Source organism: Peromyscus leucopus, chromosome 9 (assembly GCF_004664715.2).
Source record: "Peromyscus leucopus breed LL Stock chromosome 9, UCI_PerLeu_2.1, whole genome shotgun sequence".
Lineage (NCBI taxonomy): Eukaryota > Metazoa > Chordata > Mammalia > Rodentia > Cricetidae > Peromyscus > Peromyscus leucopus.
The window spans coordinates 71,394,321-71,411,513 of NC_051070.1; positions in this window are offsets into that span (position 1 = coordinate 71,394,321).

Consider the following 17,193-nt stretch of genomic DNA (forward strand, 5'->3'; position numbering starts at 1 on the left):
TGTGCATCAGCAGCACAGAGGTAGGTGCCTGAGTCCTCCAGCTGGGCATCCCTGATGTGCAGGGTGCTGTAGCGCTCCTTGGAGTTGAATATTGACTTTAACCTCCCATTCTCCTTTGTTCCTGGAGTCATGAAGAACAGCCTGAGGAGGCTACTGCCGGGATTCTGCCGAAACCACTGCACACTTGTCAGGGTTGTAGAAAAATTGCATCTCAGAGAAGAGCCGGCTCCCTCCTGGAGACTGAGGGCTGGAGGATTCTGCTCCATCTGCATCCCTCTCACCCCTGCTCAGAGTGAAAGGAAAAAAACAAAAAACATATGACAATCCTTCCACAGGTTCCACCCTGTCATATATCCCAGGAGACAGTCATGAGGAGCTTTGGGTCACCTGTGTTCTGCCCCTCCCACTGGCAGCTCTGGAACACCCCTAACCCATCTGGGAGAGCCACAACTCACAACAAACCTGCACCCACAGCAGCCCCAGCACAGCTCCCAGACTCCTCTCCATGGATCCTGTTAAACTGCTGAGACTCCTTCACCCCACTTTCAGACAGTATCTAACTTAGTTCCAACCATGAGCAGGCTCTCCCTCATTCACCAGGCACCAATAAAATCTGAGCTCTTTCATCCTGATGGAAAACCCCACCCACAGCAGCCCTGTGAGGCCTCACAATAACTGCTCCCTAGCTTTGGATGAAAACCCTGCAGGAAACAGGAAGCCATGTCATCTACAGCTTGAAAACTAAAAAGGTTTATTTGTTTGTTTGTATGTTGTAACAGTTAAAGTAAGAGATATTTGAGGGAAATTGTGAGAAGAAGGGGATGATATATCAGGAAAGAGCTGAGGTCTCTGTATATCATAGAACTTAGAAGGATAGAGAGAGTATACTATTTTACAAAATTTTACAGAATTTGATAAATCAGTTGTATGAAAATTCTGATAAAAAAAACCTCTTTGATGGTGTGCAATGTGTGTTGAGGAATAAATATACTTTCTTGAAATCAGCAGATAACCAACTGCTAAGAAATGTTTCCAATGAAACTTTCATTTGTTAAAACAATCAGGTTATAAACACAACCTTCACTCTGATTCATTTTCTACCTCTGTCCTTTTCCATCCCTTCCCTGCACCCTGCAGACCCACACATTGCTGGTCAAGTTCAATAGTATTCTCTGTATTTTCTTCTTCTTTTTGTGCCTTATTATTTTCATCCCTTCGACTAATTATTCATGCTCCTGCTAGTCTGAGAGGAGTCAATGAAAAGTTTGGCTATCACAGGTATTGGAACAGTTTCTGGGTCCATGAACTCTGAAGATTTTCATCATAAAATTTTAAAACTTGAAGTCATGGAGTTAGATATTTTCTGTTGAGCATCAGAGGTTGTATTGACTAGTAAAATTCTATTTCCTTGTCTGTCCTCAAGAAATCATCCTCAGAGTGGATTTCCAGTCACCTCAAGTTTTATAGTTCCACAGAACAGCACAGCTAACAACCAGGAATAAACTTTGCATCTGTGACTGACAGCCTCACATGTTCTCTGGTCTCTGTAACTGCCCAACCCTTCAGGAACTTCAGAAAGTCATTTCTGGGAAGCCTGCAGTGCCCCCTAGTGGACCAACACCATCAGCAAAGGTGACTTGAGGCCATAACTCCACATGTCACACAAAAGCAACCCCCTTCACTCCTTTAATTCCTGATGGAGGACATGCAAGATGGTCAGAAGACATGACAGTCTAGATTGAGTGGGGGGTAAAGGTGAATCACTTTGAAAGTGATATGTCATGGAGATTAAACCTCTCAAAAACGCTGTTATTTCTTATCATCAGATATTTATTAGATTTATATAATTTAATTCAAAATAAATCTATAAGCATTGACTAAAATTTTACTGAAAGTGATAATAAGAACATAATAATAAGAATAATAAAAGTGGAGGAGACACTGATTTGCTCTGTAATGAATCAGACTAAAATACAGGGATCTGAATAAAACAAATAGCATCAGGGAAGAGTGTAAACTGAGAGTTGTGTGATCCCAGGAACAGGAGAAATGTCCACATGCAGATGGTCAGACTCTGAAGAAGGCAGGCATGATGATAGGATGGTAAACATAAGTGACCCCCCAAATTTTACCAGGGAAATTCTTCAGCTGATAAACACCTTTAGCAAAGTAGATGGATACAAGATTAACTCAAAATAATCAGTTGCCCTCCAAATATACAAAAGACAGATGGGATGAGAAAGAAATCAAGAAAACAACACCCTATACAATAGCCACAAATAATATAAAATATCTTGAGGTGACTCTAACCAAACAAGTAAAAGACCTGTATGACAAGACTTCAAGCCTTTGAAGAAAGAAATTGAGGAGGCTATCAGAAGATGGAATGTTCTCTCACGCTCATAGATTGGAAGGATTAACATATTAAAAAAGGCCAGCTTACCAAAAGCAATCTAAAGATTCAATGCAGTCCCCATCAAAATTCCAACACAATTCTTTTTCTTTTTTTCTTTTTTTTCTTTCTGGAGACAGGGTTTCTCTGTGTAGCTTTGCTCCTTTCCTGGAACTCACACTGTAGCACAGGCTGGCCTTGAACTCACAGAGATCTGCCTGCTTCTGCCTCCCGAGTGCTGAGATTAAAGGTGTGCACCACCACTGCCCCCCCCAACACAATTCTTTACAGGTCTTAAAGAAGAAGACACAACTTCATATGGAAAAATGAAAAAAAAAAACAACAAAGATAGCTAAAACAATCCTGTACAATAAAAGAACTTCTGGAGGTATCACCATTCCTGATTTCAATCTCTACTATTGAGCAATAGTAATAAAAACAGCATAGTATTGGTCTTAAAAAAAAAAAAAGACAGGTGATCAGTTGAATCACATCAAAGACCAGACGTAAATCCACACACCTATGGACACCTAATTTTTTGATAAAGAAGTCAGAAATATATGATGGAAAAAAAGCATCATCAGCAAATGGTGCTGGTCTACCTGGATGTCAACATGCAGAGGAATGCAAATAGAACCATATCTATCACCCTGTTCAAAATTCATGTCCAAGTGGATCAAAGACCTCAACATAAAACCAGATACACTGAACCTAATAAAAGATAAAGTAGGGTATAGCTTTGAACCATTGGCACATGAGACAACTTTTTGTACATAACACCAATAGTACAGGGACTAAGATCAGCAAGTAATAAATGAGACTGCACAAAAACTGAAAAAAACTTCGGTAATGCAAAGGATACTGTCAATAGGACAAAATGGAAATGATCAGAATTGAAAAAGATTTTCAACAACTCCACATATGACAGAGGACTAATTTCCAAAATAAATAAACTAGACCTCAACAAACCTAATAATCCAATTTTTAAAAATGGAATACAGATCTAAATAGAGAATTCTCAACAGAGAAACCTCAAATGTCTGAGAAACAAAGAAATGTTCAACATCATTAGCCATTAGGGAAATGCAAAACAAAATGACTTTGAGATTCTATCTTACACCTGGCAGGATAGCTAAGTTAAAAAACAGGAGTGACAGTTCATGCTGTCGAGGATCTGAAGCAAGGGGAACACTCCTCCATTGCTGGTGGGAGTGCAAACTTGTACAGACACTTTGGAAATCAATATGGCAGTTTCTCAGAAAATTTGGAATTCATCTACCTCAGTATCCAACTGTACCACTCCTGGGCATATACCCAAAGGACTCTCCATCTTACCAAATGGATGCTTGCTCAACTATGTTCATTGGAGCTTTATTAGTAATATTCAGAAACTGGAAACAACCTAGATGTTCCTCAATCAAAGAATAGATTTAAAAATGTGATACATTTACACAATGAAGTGTTACTTGGCTGTTAAAAAGGTAAGAAAGACCATTCTTGGGCTGTGCTTATAAAGTGAGCATTCAACTCCCCTTGGTTGAAGTAGTAAAAAGATTCTAATGAAGCAGAGAGAAATCTTTAGCTTTGGAAGGAGCAGGTGCTGAATGGCTTCCCCTGTGTCAGAGGAGAGACTCCTGGAAAGGAAATATCAGCTTCTGTTCAGTTCAGAGAGAACGAATTAGCAAGGATGCAGAGGCTGTGACCTGTGACATCAGCAGGCCCTTTGCTGGACATTCTATTGTATCCTGGAGAGCTCTTGGAATCCCCAGTGATGTCACTAGTGTTGTAGCAACACCATGTGAGCTTAGTACATTCATTCAGTGCCTATAAGGTTCACCTACAGGCATGTTGTCAAGAATGAGGTGTCTACTTGGGAGAGAGAATGGACAGCATGGAAAGACCAGAGTGAGAAAGAAGGAAGCTGGCCCTAGGTCTCACTGCAAAACATGGAGAAATAAATGGTCCTGGGGAAGACACAGTGAGTTCATGGAAGGGACTAGGGAGCTTTCTGGATATGATGCCCTTGAGCTTCCCAGGCCTAGGGCTCAGGAACTGGGAGCATCTGGGGAGCAACAGACCTATCATGCTTCTCTGGGTTCCTAAAGGACTGACCTACATCATGGATTAATGATGGTTTGTTTGACAGTCATGAATTGACAAGGCTGTACACTTTATGCTGGGGACCCTCTGCTTTCATGCTGAGTGGAAAAGGAAACACAGTGGAACTAATGAGATTTCAATGCTATCACTGCACTTTTCCCCCACTGGAGTCCTTTAGGTTGTGTGCCAGTAATAATAGAAAAGGAGAGTGCCCTGGCAAAGCCTGAGGTTGTCATGCTTTAAATCACATCCTCTACCAGGGCTGAGGCAACAAGTGACTTCCAGTGACCCCTAGGCTTCTGACTTCCCAGCTGTGGGTGGCATACAGGTCTCCAGTTCAGCCTGAGAGTTACTAGAGCCAGTGGACCTGGGTAGAGACTGCCCTTCCTGCCAGTTCTTGGTGTCCTGGGCAGTTCTGCCATCTTGCAGCTTCCAGTCTTGAGAAGACTTAATGACCTTAGATGTGGGATTATTTTGACAGGCTGAGGATTGGGGTGACAGATTTGAGGCTCCAAGAGAATAGTTTCTCCAATTACCTCAACATAGTATGACTAAGTTGTGTGCTCCCCTAGGAATTTTCAGTCCCTAAGGGATGAATAATAGTATTGTGTGCCTCAGTTGAAACACCTGATGTACAGAGTCTAAATTCAACTGTTCATTCAGCATGATGTCCTCTTCATTGTTTTCTGCTCATGTATGATTTATATAGTCTTTGTGTGATGTATGCATGTGTGTGTGTGTAGACGTGTACATTGGTGTGTGTGCACAGGCCAGATACTGACATCTGGTCTTGTCCTCTGTCACTCTTTCCCTTATTCCCTTTAGCCCAGGTCTCCCAGGGAACCTGAAATTTTCTGTTTTGGTTAATTTGGCTGGACAACACTGGATCTCCTGTGTTCTCCAAAGTAGATCTTCTGGCTTGTCTTGTCTCTTCTAATTGTTACAAGTTTCAGTAGCTCAGAAAGAGGAAGGATGTAGTAGCTCTCTCTTTATTTTACACTTATTTATTGTTTTGGAATTAATGTGTTTTGTAATAAATAACAAAAGTCAAACAATACATCTATTTAAAAAATAAAAAGCAGATTTGTTTTTCCTTTCAGTGCACAGAGCTAACACAACAGAAAATATCTGGTTTGTCTCATTGGCTTCACTACACAGAATCCCACAGTGCATCTCCTTGCTGACATTGTGTTGCTGACTATATCGTGTGCATGGATGTGTCTCAGAATATATTCCCTCTCATAGCTGTGCCAAGTGCTGCATTCCTGAAAAGTACTGCAGGTGATGTCACTAGTCCTCTTCTGACTGACATGTGGCTGAATTCATATCATATGCACTGTAATTGTTGAAAACTTCCTGGGTGTTGACCATGGGTCACTTTCTTTCACTTAAGCTGTCAAGGTCTTCTGTGGAGAACAAGGTAGGTTGAGTGAAGAGATTATGATGGGTTAACTTGAAACCTGTGGGAACTATGAGTCTCGGGGATGGATAAAGTTCATGGAAGCATAAGTAAGTGCAGGCCAGGGTAGCAGAACCTGGATGAGTCTAACAGCCTTCTAGACAACGGGAAGGACCCACTACCTCCTCCTGCATCAGAAAAGGTTTGGAAAGACAGTAGTCTTCTCCCTGGTTATTCTGTATGAATAAGTGTGTGTGTGTGTGTGTCTGTGTTGTGTAGTGCATTTCTGTTCATCCCTCTGTGTGTGTACCTCTATGTGTGTTTGTGTATGTCTACTGCCAGTTGTTTGCACAATAGTGTTCCTTTGTGTGTGTATGTTTCCCCATGTGTGACTGAGTGTGGTTGTGTTCATGTTTCCTGAATGTGTTGGGGAAAGTGCTTGTATTGTATGAGTGTTTGTGAGTATGGGTGCTTATATGTGAAAATATGTGATTGTGTGCACTGATGTGTTCACTTTTGTATGTGTGTATTTCTGCATATTTATGTTTGTTTACTCAGGAAACATCTTTAATGATGATGGTGTCCAGCTCTATTGAGAAAGTACTGTGCTCGCTCACTTGCATCCATCAAATATTGTAAGCTACTGCCTATCTTTCTGCATGTCCACCTAGCTCTCTAGAACAAAAGGACACAAAACCTACTGTAATTCAGTGGTTTTGAGGTATTTGTACAGGGGAAAATATTTATCTGTAAGAAAGAAAAGGCTTTGGAGCAAACCAAAGAATGTGGTACAGGAAGGGGAGGAGGAGGCCACTGTGGCAAATCGAGGTGTCTGAGAGGCAGGATAGGCTGACTGAGGGTTTGTGTCCCTTCTATGCTCTGGGTGAATGGTGACTGTACATTCAATGGTCAGGTGGCTGACTGTGTCTTCTCTGTACCCTGTTTTGTCCTCATCCACATTGCCTGCTATCATTTTCTTTCCACCTTTGCCTAATCGTGGCTCACTTAAACTTGGCCTTGGAGCTTGGACTGGATTTTGTTCATTGAGAGATTCTGACTTGCAGTGTGCTTCCACCTGCATCTAAGTCCAGCAGAAGTCATAGCCATGCTGTGGTGTGAGAATGGGGCTGTCTCAGTGCACCCCACTTAGGCTAATGATAGTTGAGAGCACTCACCATGTGCTCTATCTGTAGCAATCAGTAACTGCTATTATTAAAGTTGTTCACTCTGAGTTAAAATTAGCCTCATGGAGGGTTGGGGAATGTGAGGACCCTCAGAGATTGCTGGTGGTGTAAAAAGATGTAGCCCAGTGAAAAGCCACACACAATTCTTCAGAAAGTTAAAATGCAGTCCCCAGGTGACCCAGGGATTCCAGAACATGAAGTAGGTGTCCACAAAGAAGCTAGAGGATATCAGAGTTGTAGCATTCCTCAGAGTAGGGGCAAAGTAGAAACTATCTAGATTTCTATCATTACATGAGTGAAAAAGTACTATGTGTTTGAGTCTTTCCATGGAATATTGTTTAGCATGAAATAGTACATGCAATCATTTGGCCATATGTGCTGATATATTATGTTCCCCAATATATTGTGCATCCTAATAAACTTATCTGGGGTCAGAGGACAGAACAGCCACTAGATAGACATAGAGGCCAGAAAATGGTGGCACTCACGCCTTTAATCCTGTCACTTGGGAGGCAGGAATCCATCCGGATCTCTGTGAGTTCAAAGCCACACTGGAAACAGCCATGCATGGTGACTCACACCTTTAATCTCAGGAAGTGATAGCAGAAAGCAGAAAGGTATATAAGGCATGAAAACCAGGAACTAGGGCTGGTTAAGCTTTTAGGCTTTTGAGCAACAGTTCAGTTGACATTCATTCTGGATGAGGACTCAGAGGCTTCCAGTCTGAGGAAACAGGATCAGCTGAGGGATTGGTAAGGTGAGGTGGTTGTGGCTTGTTCTGCTTCTCTGATCTTCCAGCATTCACCCCAATACCTTGCTCCAGGTTTATTTATTAATAAGACCATTTAAGATTCGTGCTATAGCCATAACTTAGGCAGACTTTTGTTATTCAAACACATCCCTGAGACAGTCACCTTACAGGAAGGAATTGTTGATTTTTGAGTTCTGGTTGTGGAGATTTTCTGGTTTCCTTACCTCATTGCTTTGGGTCCTAAGTGAGGCAGCCTGTGATAAAGGGAGCTCCTTTTGGAGGAATTTGTTCACCTTAGGGCCACTGGGAAGCAGTGTACAAGACTAGTGGGCTCGTCCACCACCATCCTGTGGTCCTGTGCTGGAGAAAATTCCTGTACTGCACAGCTGGGGAACTTCCTAAGCAGGGTTGGCTAATGGGCCAGGACCCCAGAGGTCCACCTGTGTGTGCATTAGGTTCACAGTGTAGCACTCCAATGGCTGAGCTGCCTGTCTCTCATGCACGCTGTGTTTTTCCCTCATCCAACAAAAGTTAACCATCTTCTCAATAGTATCCCTGGTGATTGCTCCTTGTATTAACATTAACTGATAAACTGAATATGTTACTGCATTACAATGTGCTTGTATATGTGCATAGATGTAGTTGTGTTTGTTTATGAGTTTACGTGTGTGCATCTGAGGGAGCAACCCACCATGAGAACACAATCTTCTAATGAACAGGAGCAAGAAAGCCTGGATGAAAGATTAAAATACTTGCTGAAGCACAAGGAGCTGGTCACCCAGCACAGGGACTTGGCAGAAAAGCTGCCACATCACTGCAGTGTCTCTGAGATGAGGTAGGAGGAGGAGTTAGAACCATGTAGGTCACATGTGTCTGGATCTCTGTCTTTTGTGGGATTCTCTCCATCTGAATGGCTATCAGCCATGAGCAGGAAAAGAATGCCTCAAAGTATTGTGCTGGCCCAGTTAACAAGAACTTCTCCAGGAGACACTATGTTTGATCCTTAGTGTTTCTGGGGAGTGTGTACCCCTCATTCACTTCTGAGCTCTTTGGTGTCTTCTCAGTAGCTTGTCCCCTGTGTCTCCTCACAAATCGCCTATAGTATTCCTAAACCCAGCAGAAGGAGGGTTAGGTGTGGAGGACAGTGTGTTCTCCTGCCACTTTATTTTCCTTCCAGAACATCACCTTTACAGAGAAGTTCCTACCTTTGGGCAGATCTGCATGCAGCATACTCCTACTCATTACAGGCTCTCTGCAGTATGCATCGTTTTCCTGTGGAAAGATTTTTCTGGTTATAAGAAGTTTTAAAGGTTAAGGAGTTGGACTCAGACAGGTTTCTGTGCTGTAGGAATAATTAGAACCTTCAATGATTTTATTTTATAGGCTCCCCTAGAGGGTCTACATTCAGTTTCCCAGGTTGCTCATATTCACCTGGTGTCTATTCAAGGCTATGCATATCTGTCCTCAACTGTCACTCAGACATTGCTAGACTAATTTTTTTTTTTCCAAAATAATGTATCTGGAGAAATGTGCTGTATTTTCTTGTCCAGCATAGTGTAGTTCTCAATTCATATTCTAGAAGATTTTAAAAGCTGAGAAAAAAAATCAATCCAGGCCCAGGTGCACTCTGACCATTTTCCCTTGGGGAATGCAGCGAATGACTTCAGCTGAAGGATCAGACTGGATTTTCTAGCTGTATAGAGCTGGTTCAGGCCCAATGGCTGACATAGCAGGCCCCACCAGGCCTGTTTCCTACCTGTCCCCCTCCTCTAGGTCAGAAAATCTCCATTCTCATTTGGAACAGGCCACAGTCCAGGATGAGAGCCTCCTACAGACAGCTGCTGCAGCAGGAGCATAACATATCACAGGAAAGTGAGCCACACTGCATTCCATCCCCAGCAACCAGGGCATTGGTGGCAGGACTGAGGCTCTGGACCTTGGCTTCCAGTGTGAATAGGCCCTGATCTTTTCTAGTCTGTGCCCCAGCCAGGCTGCTTCTGGTTCTGATGGCCTTTCCTCCTCACATAGCAGATCTAGGGAGAACTGAGGAGTTCAAAGAGGCCACAGACACCTTGGACCCATGACATTCTCCACCCTCGGATCAAGGCCTCCTCCTCAGAATGAACTCACCAGTGAGGCAAATACCAGCTGACCTCCAGGTGATCCAGCCCCAATCGGGTCCATGGGTTTGTTGACTCAGTACTCCTGAAGAAAATAAAGCATCAAATATGAGCTTGAGATACAAAAAAAACCTGAAAGAAGAATGACTGAGAATCCTGACATTCAATTTGTGAGGGTACAACAACATGGAGGGTGGAGATGTTGATGAGCAAGACTTTATCTGACAGTTTAATGTCGACAGTTTTGGCAAGCTGACTGAGTCCTGAGCCCTCCCTATATGGTGGGGAATCTGTCAAGGAAGACTGTGTTGATGTCAAGATGTTCCAGACAGACCACACCCAAAAGCATCATATTTCATTCTCCAGTTCAGTGTTAAAGCTGACCCCATGTCATTCAAAGCATTGCTGAAGATAATGCACCACAGAGATTATAACTGTTCCTGATTCCTAGTCTTGATCAGTTTTCCTCCATGTGTGAAATGAATGGGTTTTCTTCAGTTTCACAGGCTGGACTGAAGTGACTGGTCCTGGAAATGATGTACAGATGACATATGAGTCATTTTTTTGATGTTCTTGGGCACTCAGATACTGCTCACAGATTTGTTGGGTCTCTAGTAAGCACACAACTCTATGTTAGCTAAAAGAATCAAATAGTGGCCAAGACATTGGTAGTTTATCAAAAGCTTCCCCACAGGGCCACAAAGAATGCTCTCCAAACATGTCTCATCCTTAGTTTTGAGGGCTTGACCCACAAAGCCCCAAGGAGGCCTGGCTATACAAGCGTTGAAAAGGCTTTTTATATGAGGTGACTGCCTTCCTACCATGTTTCCAAGACCAGTCATAGATTGCAGGTACGTGCTGCTAAATCTGCAGCAAGTGAATGCTTCTGAGCTTAATATTTTGTTTGGTTTTTTGGTTGCATTTTGTTTGCTTCGGTTTTTGTTTGTTTGTTTGTTTGTTTTCTTTGTTGTGGTTTGAGGTTTTGCAATTTATTTGTACTTTTTTTTGTTTTTATTGTTTTGGCATTTTGCTAAGGCTATCCACTGTTCATATTTAAGCTTCTATAGATTAAAATGGCTGTATTTTTATTAATAAAAATGATTTACAACTCTTCTCTCTTAGAATGAATTTCTTTGTTCAGGTGTGGTGTCTCACTTCAGTAACCCTAGAACTTCCTGTCAGACCAGAAGTCTTATGTACCCCGCTTGGGCTGCATAGTGAGTTCCCAACCAGCCAGGGCTACACAGGGCTTTGGATATGGATGGTGTTGCCAAGTCTATGGATATCCATTGCATGATGGAAAAAAATATCCATACTGTACTCTTGTGGTATTATATTTAGCTATGTCTAAAATATAGCATTCTGTATACACTTTTCATGAAATAATCATGTGCACCAAATTAATAACAAACACAGCAGTATTGCTCTAAAGCCTCTCAGGAAATGAAAACATTCACTAAGGGAGTGTGAAAGAAATCCATGGCCTGCTTGCCCCCTGGGGCTGTGATGATGCCTCTGCCTGGGCTGCTGCCAAGCGCCATGTACTCTCCATGGCCCTGACAGAGCTGTGGGGGTCTGTGTTGATATTTACATGACTCCTCTTACCAGTGAGGGCCTTGCAGCTACATGCAGTCTGGGCCACCACCTGTGACCCTGTTGGTGTTAAAGGAATATGCCCCACAGGGGCCATGTGTGTCTTAGAAGCCTGTGCTGCTACCTAGGACCATATTGACATCTGGGCAGGGACTCTTGCTGAGGGTATTGGTGAAATTATTAAGGCCACTCCACGTAGTTAAAAGGAAGATTTATTTAGTGGGTAACTTATAAATGAAGGGATAGGTAGATTGTAGGTTCTGGGAAAGGTGTATCCCAGTCCACCGTTGTTTTCTGGAGCTCTGCTCAGTCCACCTCCTCCGTCCAGGGTCCAGGAACTAAGAGAGCACTCGCTAATGCAGATCTCGGGTCTCCAGGCGCCTCCCTTGGGACCACCTTATATGCGTGACAGTTGCCAAAGCCTCAATGGGGGTTGGAACTTCCAGATCAAAGCTGGAATGGCTACCCACTACAAGTCCCCCTTTTTGGCTATATACTGGATATTGCTCTATATAAATAAAACACTGTAGGCAGGCGGATCTCTGTGAGTTCAAGGCCAGCCTGGGCTACCAAGTGAGTTCTAGGAAAAGGCGCAAAGCTACACAGAGAAACCCTGTCTCCAAAAACCAAAAAAAAAAAAAAAAAAAAAAAAAAAAACAACACTGGCCAGGCAGGAAGTATAGGCGGGACAAGGAGAAAGGAGAATTGAGGGAACAGGAAGAAGGGAGGAGAGACACTGCCAGCCACCACTACGACAAGCAGCATGTGAAGATGCCGGTAAGCTACAAGCCACATAGCAAGGTGTAGATTTATAGAAAAGGGTTAATTTAAGATATAAGAACAGTTAGCAAAAAAAAAAAAAAAAAAACAGTTAGCAAAAAGCCTGCCATGGCCATACAGTATATAAGTAATATAAGCATCTGAGTGATTATTTTATACGTGGGTTGTGGGACTGTGGGGCTTGGTGGGACCTGGAGAGAAGCCCTCCAGCAACAAATGGTGCCCAATGGCTCAAAATTCCACCTTAAACCTGAGAATATTTAATAAACAATTCTGAACAGAGCCAAAACCAGGTTCCTGCTTCGTGGCTCATACAGGCAGCTAGACGCCGCAAAACATGGGTTTGAACTACTGGCAGGTTCCTGGTGTGCACGTTTGACCAGCAGTATGACGGGAATGAGGCGTCTGACAGTGGCACATTACGCTGTGTGGTAGATTTAGTCTTTACTAGTTTTTTTTTTTTTTTTTTTTTTTTTTTTTTTAAAGAGTTTTCTGGGCTACACGCTACTTTGATAAAGCATAGAGCCACAATTTCTGAGACTTGATGGCTCACAGAGCTGGTGGAAAACTTACCACCGCCATGTTGGGAAGCTAAAGTGGGCATAGCCAGCAGCCACAGCGCTGTTTCAGTCTTAGAATACTACAGTTTAAAGCAATAGGTTCACAATAAGACTGATTCAGATGAAATAGTTTACAATGTGTGTAAAATATATGTAGGCTTGAAAGAGACACAAAAGGTAAATTAATATAAAAAAGCCACATAAAGATGAATATTACACAGAGAATCTGGATTGTGTTGTCTTTGGGATTTTTAACTGCAAAAAAAAAAAAAAATTGATGGAAAAAGATGTTGAATTAAACCAATATGTATATTTTAAAGGTACCTTGACTTCAAAATTTGGATATGTTACTTTGGAAAAGAGGTTCTGCTTTTGTTTCCACAGAATGCCAGAGGCTATGGATTTGTTCCAGATTAAGATACATCAGGTTTGACCATCCAAGACACCCTGAAAGGTCTCCGATGACACCATGGCCCAGATAATCTAACATCCAGAATGGTTTCAAGGCAACTGGCTCACACAATACAGCCTCACGGACTACCCCATAAGCCTAAAATTTTCTTTGCGTCCCCATAAGATACGGCACCCCACTCCAGCAGGAAGTAGTAAGAGATGCTATGCCCAAATTCCCAAATATACCAAGCTGGCTTTAAAGGTGGAATTGGCTGGCTCCCCCTCTAAACCCAGACATATTGCTTAAAAAAAATGGTTAAAAGATTCTTGTGTCCCAAATCAGAAGACCGGCTTGTGTGGGACAGAGAAAAACCAATATTTTTATTTAAAACAGGTTGATTATAAATGTGATCTCTTTATAAAAATGAAAAGGGGATATGATATATATATATATATATATATATATATATATATATATATATATATGATGGAGATGATAAGATAAAAGGGTAGATTTATGAACCTACTTTTAAAAAACAACAACTTGTTTAAAATGTTTTACATTGGTATAGATTTTAGTTTATGTTTAAAATGTTTTACATTGGTATAAATTTTAGTTTATTGATACAAACTTGAAGTTAATTTTATTACACTGTATATATATTTCTATTCTTGTTTGAGGTATTATGTTTATGTAACTCATTTAAAATTGTAATGAATAATTAAGAAATAGATTAATAATTATTCATCTATGATAATCATATTTATAGTCATGTTAGTTAAGTCTTCTAGACATACATAGATATATTTCAGATAGATAGGCAGTCTTCAAACACTTCAAAGACCTACAGAATATGGCATTTAAAATGTTTTAAAAATTTAGACGTTCTAGACAGTGAGACATGTCTGCTCCTGGCAGCACTGGATTTACTTTGGAGAGGAGGATGGGCATCGAAGATACTCCATATGGAGTTTATCTTCACATTGGCAAAGATAGCCATTCAGGCAAGAAACTGTTCTTGCCTGGACTGCTTGATCGACTGGACATGCAAGACCCATGGAAGGATGACCACTGAACTTTGCTTGAAAAGATGGTCCTTCAGGTTCCTGCTTCGCAGAGAAAACTGCCAGACATCCTACAGGACACTGAAAAAAATGATGGAGAGACTAGCCCTGTGTCCACATTGTTCTACTCCTAGATGAAGACCTACAGATTGTCAAAGCTGATGAGAGAAGTAGAATAGTTTACTAGTTTTCCCCAGACACAAGCTCTCACAGAGGTTCACCAATTGTACTTTTTCACACCTGAACACATGTACATATGGACAAAACAAATGGACTCAGTAGGCTGCATATACCAAAGATGATTCAATTTCTCTTTATGTAAATAATTTGTCTACATTTTTTGGCACAGACTATTGGCAGCCATCACTTCATTTATCCATCATAAAGAACTTTGCAGTAGACATTACCAACAATCACATTAGGAATAAAGAAATCAAGCATGAAAATTATAAAGCAGTCTTCCAAATTCCCCTCAACTAATAAGTGGCAGGTCCAGAACTTCAAGCCAAATCTTTGTCTTTGGAATGTCACTATGCTATTCAAGGAGGGAAGCTTCAAGAACTTTGGCATGTCCAGGAAGCACTAAACAGGAAAACACATGGAAATCAAACATCACAGTAGCTCCAGTACTTCAGATACTTGTTGGGTCTGCTTACCATGTTCTCCTTTGAAGACCAGCAGGCATTCACTGAGGTTGCAGTGTCTGCCCACAAGACAAAGCCCATGGGAAGTCGTCTGAGATCTACTTGGCAGTGCATCCTAAGGACAGCTTTCCCAGCTTCTCCCAGGTGTCTGTGCTCCATCACATGTCTTGGTGCCCATCAGAAAACCTTGTATTACCTTGGAAGGGAGGAGGCCGGGTGAAAGATGACAAGAGCTCACTGTGCCATGTTTCCTACGGTGGCTTCTCCATCACTGACTTGTTCTTACCTCCCAGGACATATCCAAAATACAAAAATTGGCATCGCATAAACACAATTTTCACTTAGTAAAGAAAAACAGCATACCTTGGGCAACTGTGGGAGCCCGTTCTGGGGTTCCTCGTGGCTTTACCCAGCAGGTCCGAATAGAGGATGATCAGGACCACGGGCCTGAGTGCAGGTGTCTGAGATGGTCTGCACTTGGCTGTGCTGGGGGAGGAGGTCTTTTGCTCCACCCCTTGGCGTCTCTATAAAAACCCTGGACCAGAGACAGTCCGGGCCCGTTGGAATAGGTTCCAGGCCCTCTCGAGGCTATCCTTTATTTTCTATCTGTTTATCTCCACAAGATTCTCTGCTATAAATCCTTCTATCTAATATTTCCTGCTGCTCGCACTCAAGAAAACTCTGGGAAGCTGTGGGGGTGGTGGGTAAACACCCCACAGAATGGCGCCATGAACAGGGACTAAAGAAAGAAAAAAAAAGGGGGGGACTGAAGAAGAAAAAAAGGGGAACAAAAAAGGGGGGACTAAAGACAAATGAAGAGGGAATTAAGACAAAGTAATAGGGACTAAAGATAAAGGAAAATAATAGTTTTAATACAGAGTTTTTGGTGAAAGTGCTGAGTCAGCCCTGCCAGTGGAAAGGCATGCCGGTGTTATTGAAAAAAATATATATTTTATATATATATATATATATATATATATATATATATATATATATATATATATATATTGGTGAGGCAGGGGTTTTATCCTCGAGAGAAAAGGAAAGCAGACTGGAAGGATGTCCGATGCTGCAGTGAAATTCTCTTATGTCAAAATTTTCTATCTTCTATCCCTTTCTCAATTTCTCTGTGAAAAAAAAAAAGGTGTAGGGTAGTAATATAGTGTAGGAAAAACTTATAAGTGTAAGATTGTGTAGGAAAAAATAAGTAAGGCAACTAGACAGAAAAACTCTTCAGTTTTCTCACTTTGGTAGCTATAAATACAAACTGGGGGAAAAATCTTTCTTTGGGCTTTTCGGGTAGTAAAAAAAGCTCTTCTCTGAGCTTATGGGGAAGAAAAAGTTTCCTATGGAAGCTTTTGACCTGGGGACAGCTGAAATGCTAAGTCCAAGCAGCAGGAGAAAGTAATTTCTCCCTGAGGCAAAAATGGGGGTGTAAGAAGTCAAAGTTTAAAGTTGAAGCTTTGGGAAAAGTTGTCTTTCTCCTGGGGGGAAGAATCTTTCTCTTAAGCTATAAAGCTTTTCTTGGAAAATTTTGGGGGAAAAAATCTCTCTAAAAAGCCTTAATCTTTCTCAAAAGCTCTTAAACTTAAAAACTAAATTTGTCCTTCTGAGAGAGGACAAAAATTAGAATCACCTGAAGATATTAGTATGGGGACCACCTGTGATTAGCTCTAAGAGAAAACAACAAACCTCTTAAGACAGCAAAACCTCTAAGTTCTCTTTCAAGCTTTAAATATCCTCCCTGCAATGCAGGAGGCAAGGACAAGTTTCTAAAAACCCCTTCTAAGCTCTGTCTCTTCAAGCTAGTAAAAGACAGTGGGTCAGAGTACCTTGAGGGAAACGCTTGGGAGAGAGCGGGTGAAGAGCTACAGAGAGCCCAAAGGGCAGGAAACTTTACCTGAGAAAAGCAAAAAGCCAAGCTTCACAGTTACAGCCGAGCTGAGGCATCAAGGTTTTTGTCTGAGTGTCTCAGAATGAAAAGGTGCTCCTCATTGTCCTAATAATGCAAAGATCCCCTGAAGCAATGCGGGCTGTTAGCATTGTATCCTCACTTCTGACCAAAAACCCAGGGGCGACTGGCCAGCATCTCTGAGTTTGGAGTGCATTTCGGGGATACTAGGGTTCCTGTAGTTGTAAACTTCCTGGAGCACAGAGCTGAGGCAGGAAGGTGCAGGACCCAGGGGAAGATTGCTAATGAACAAACAAAGCT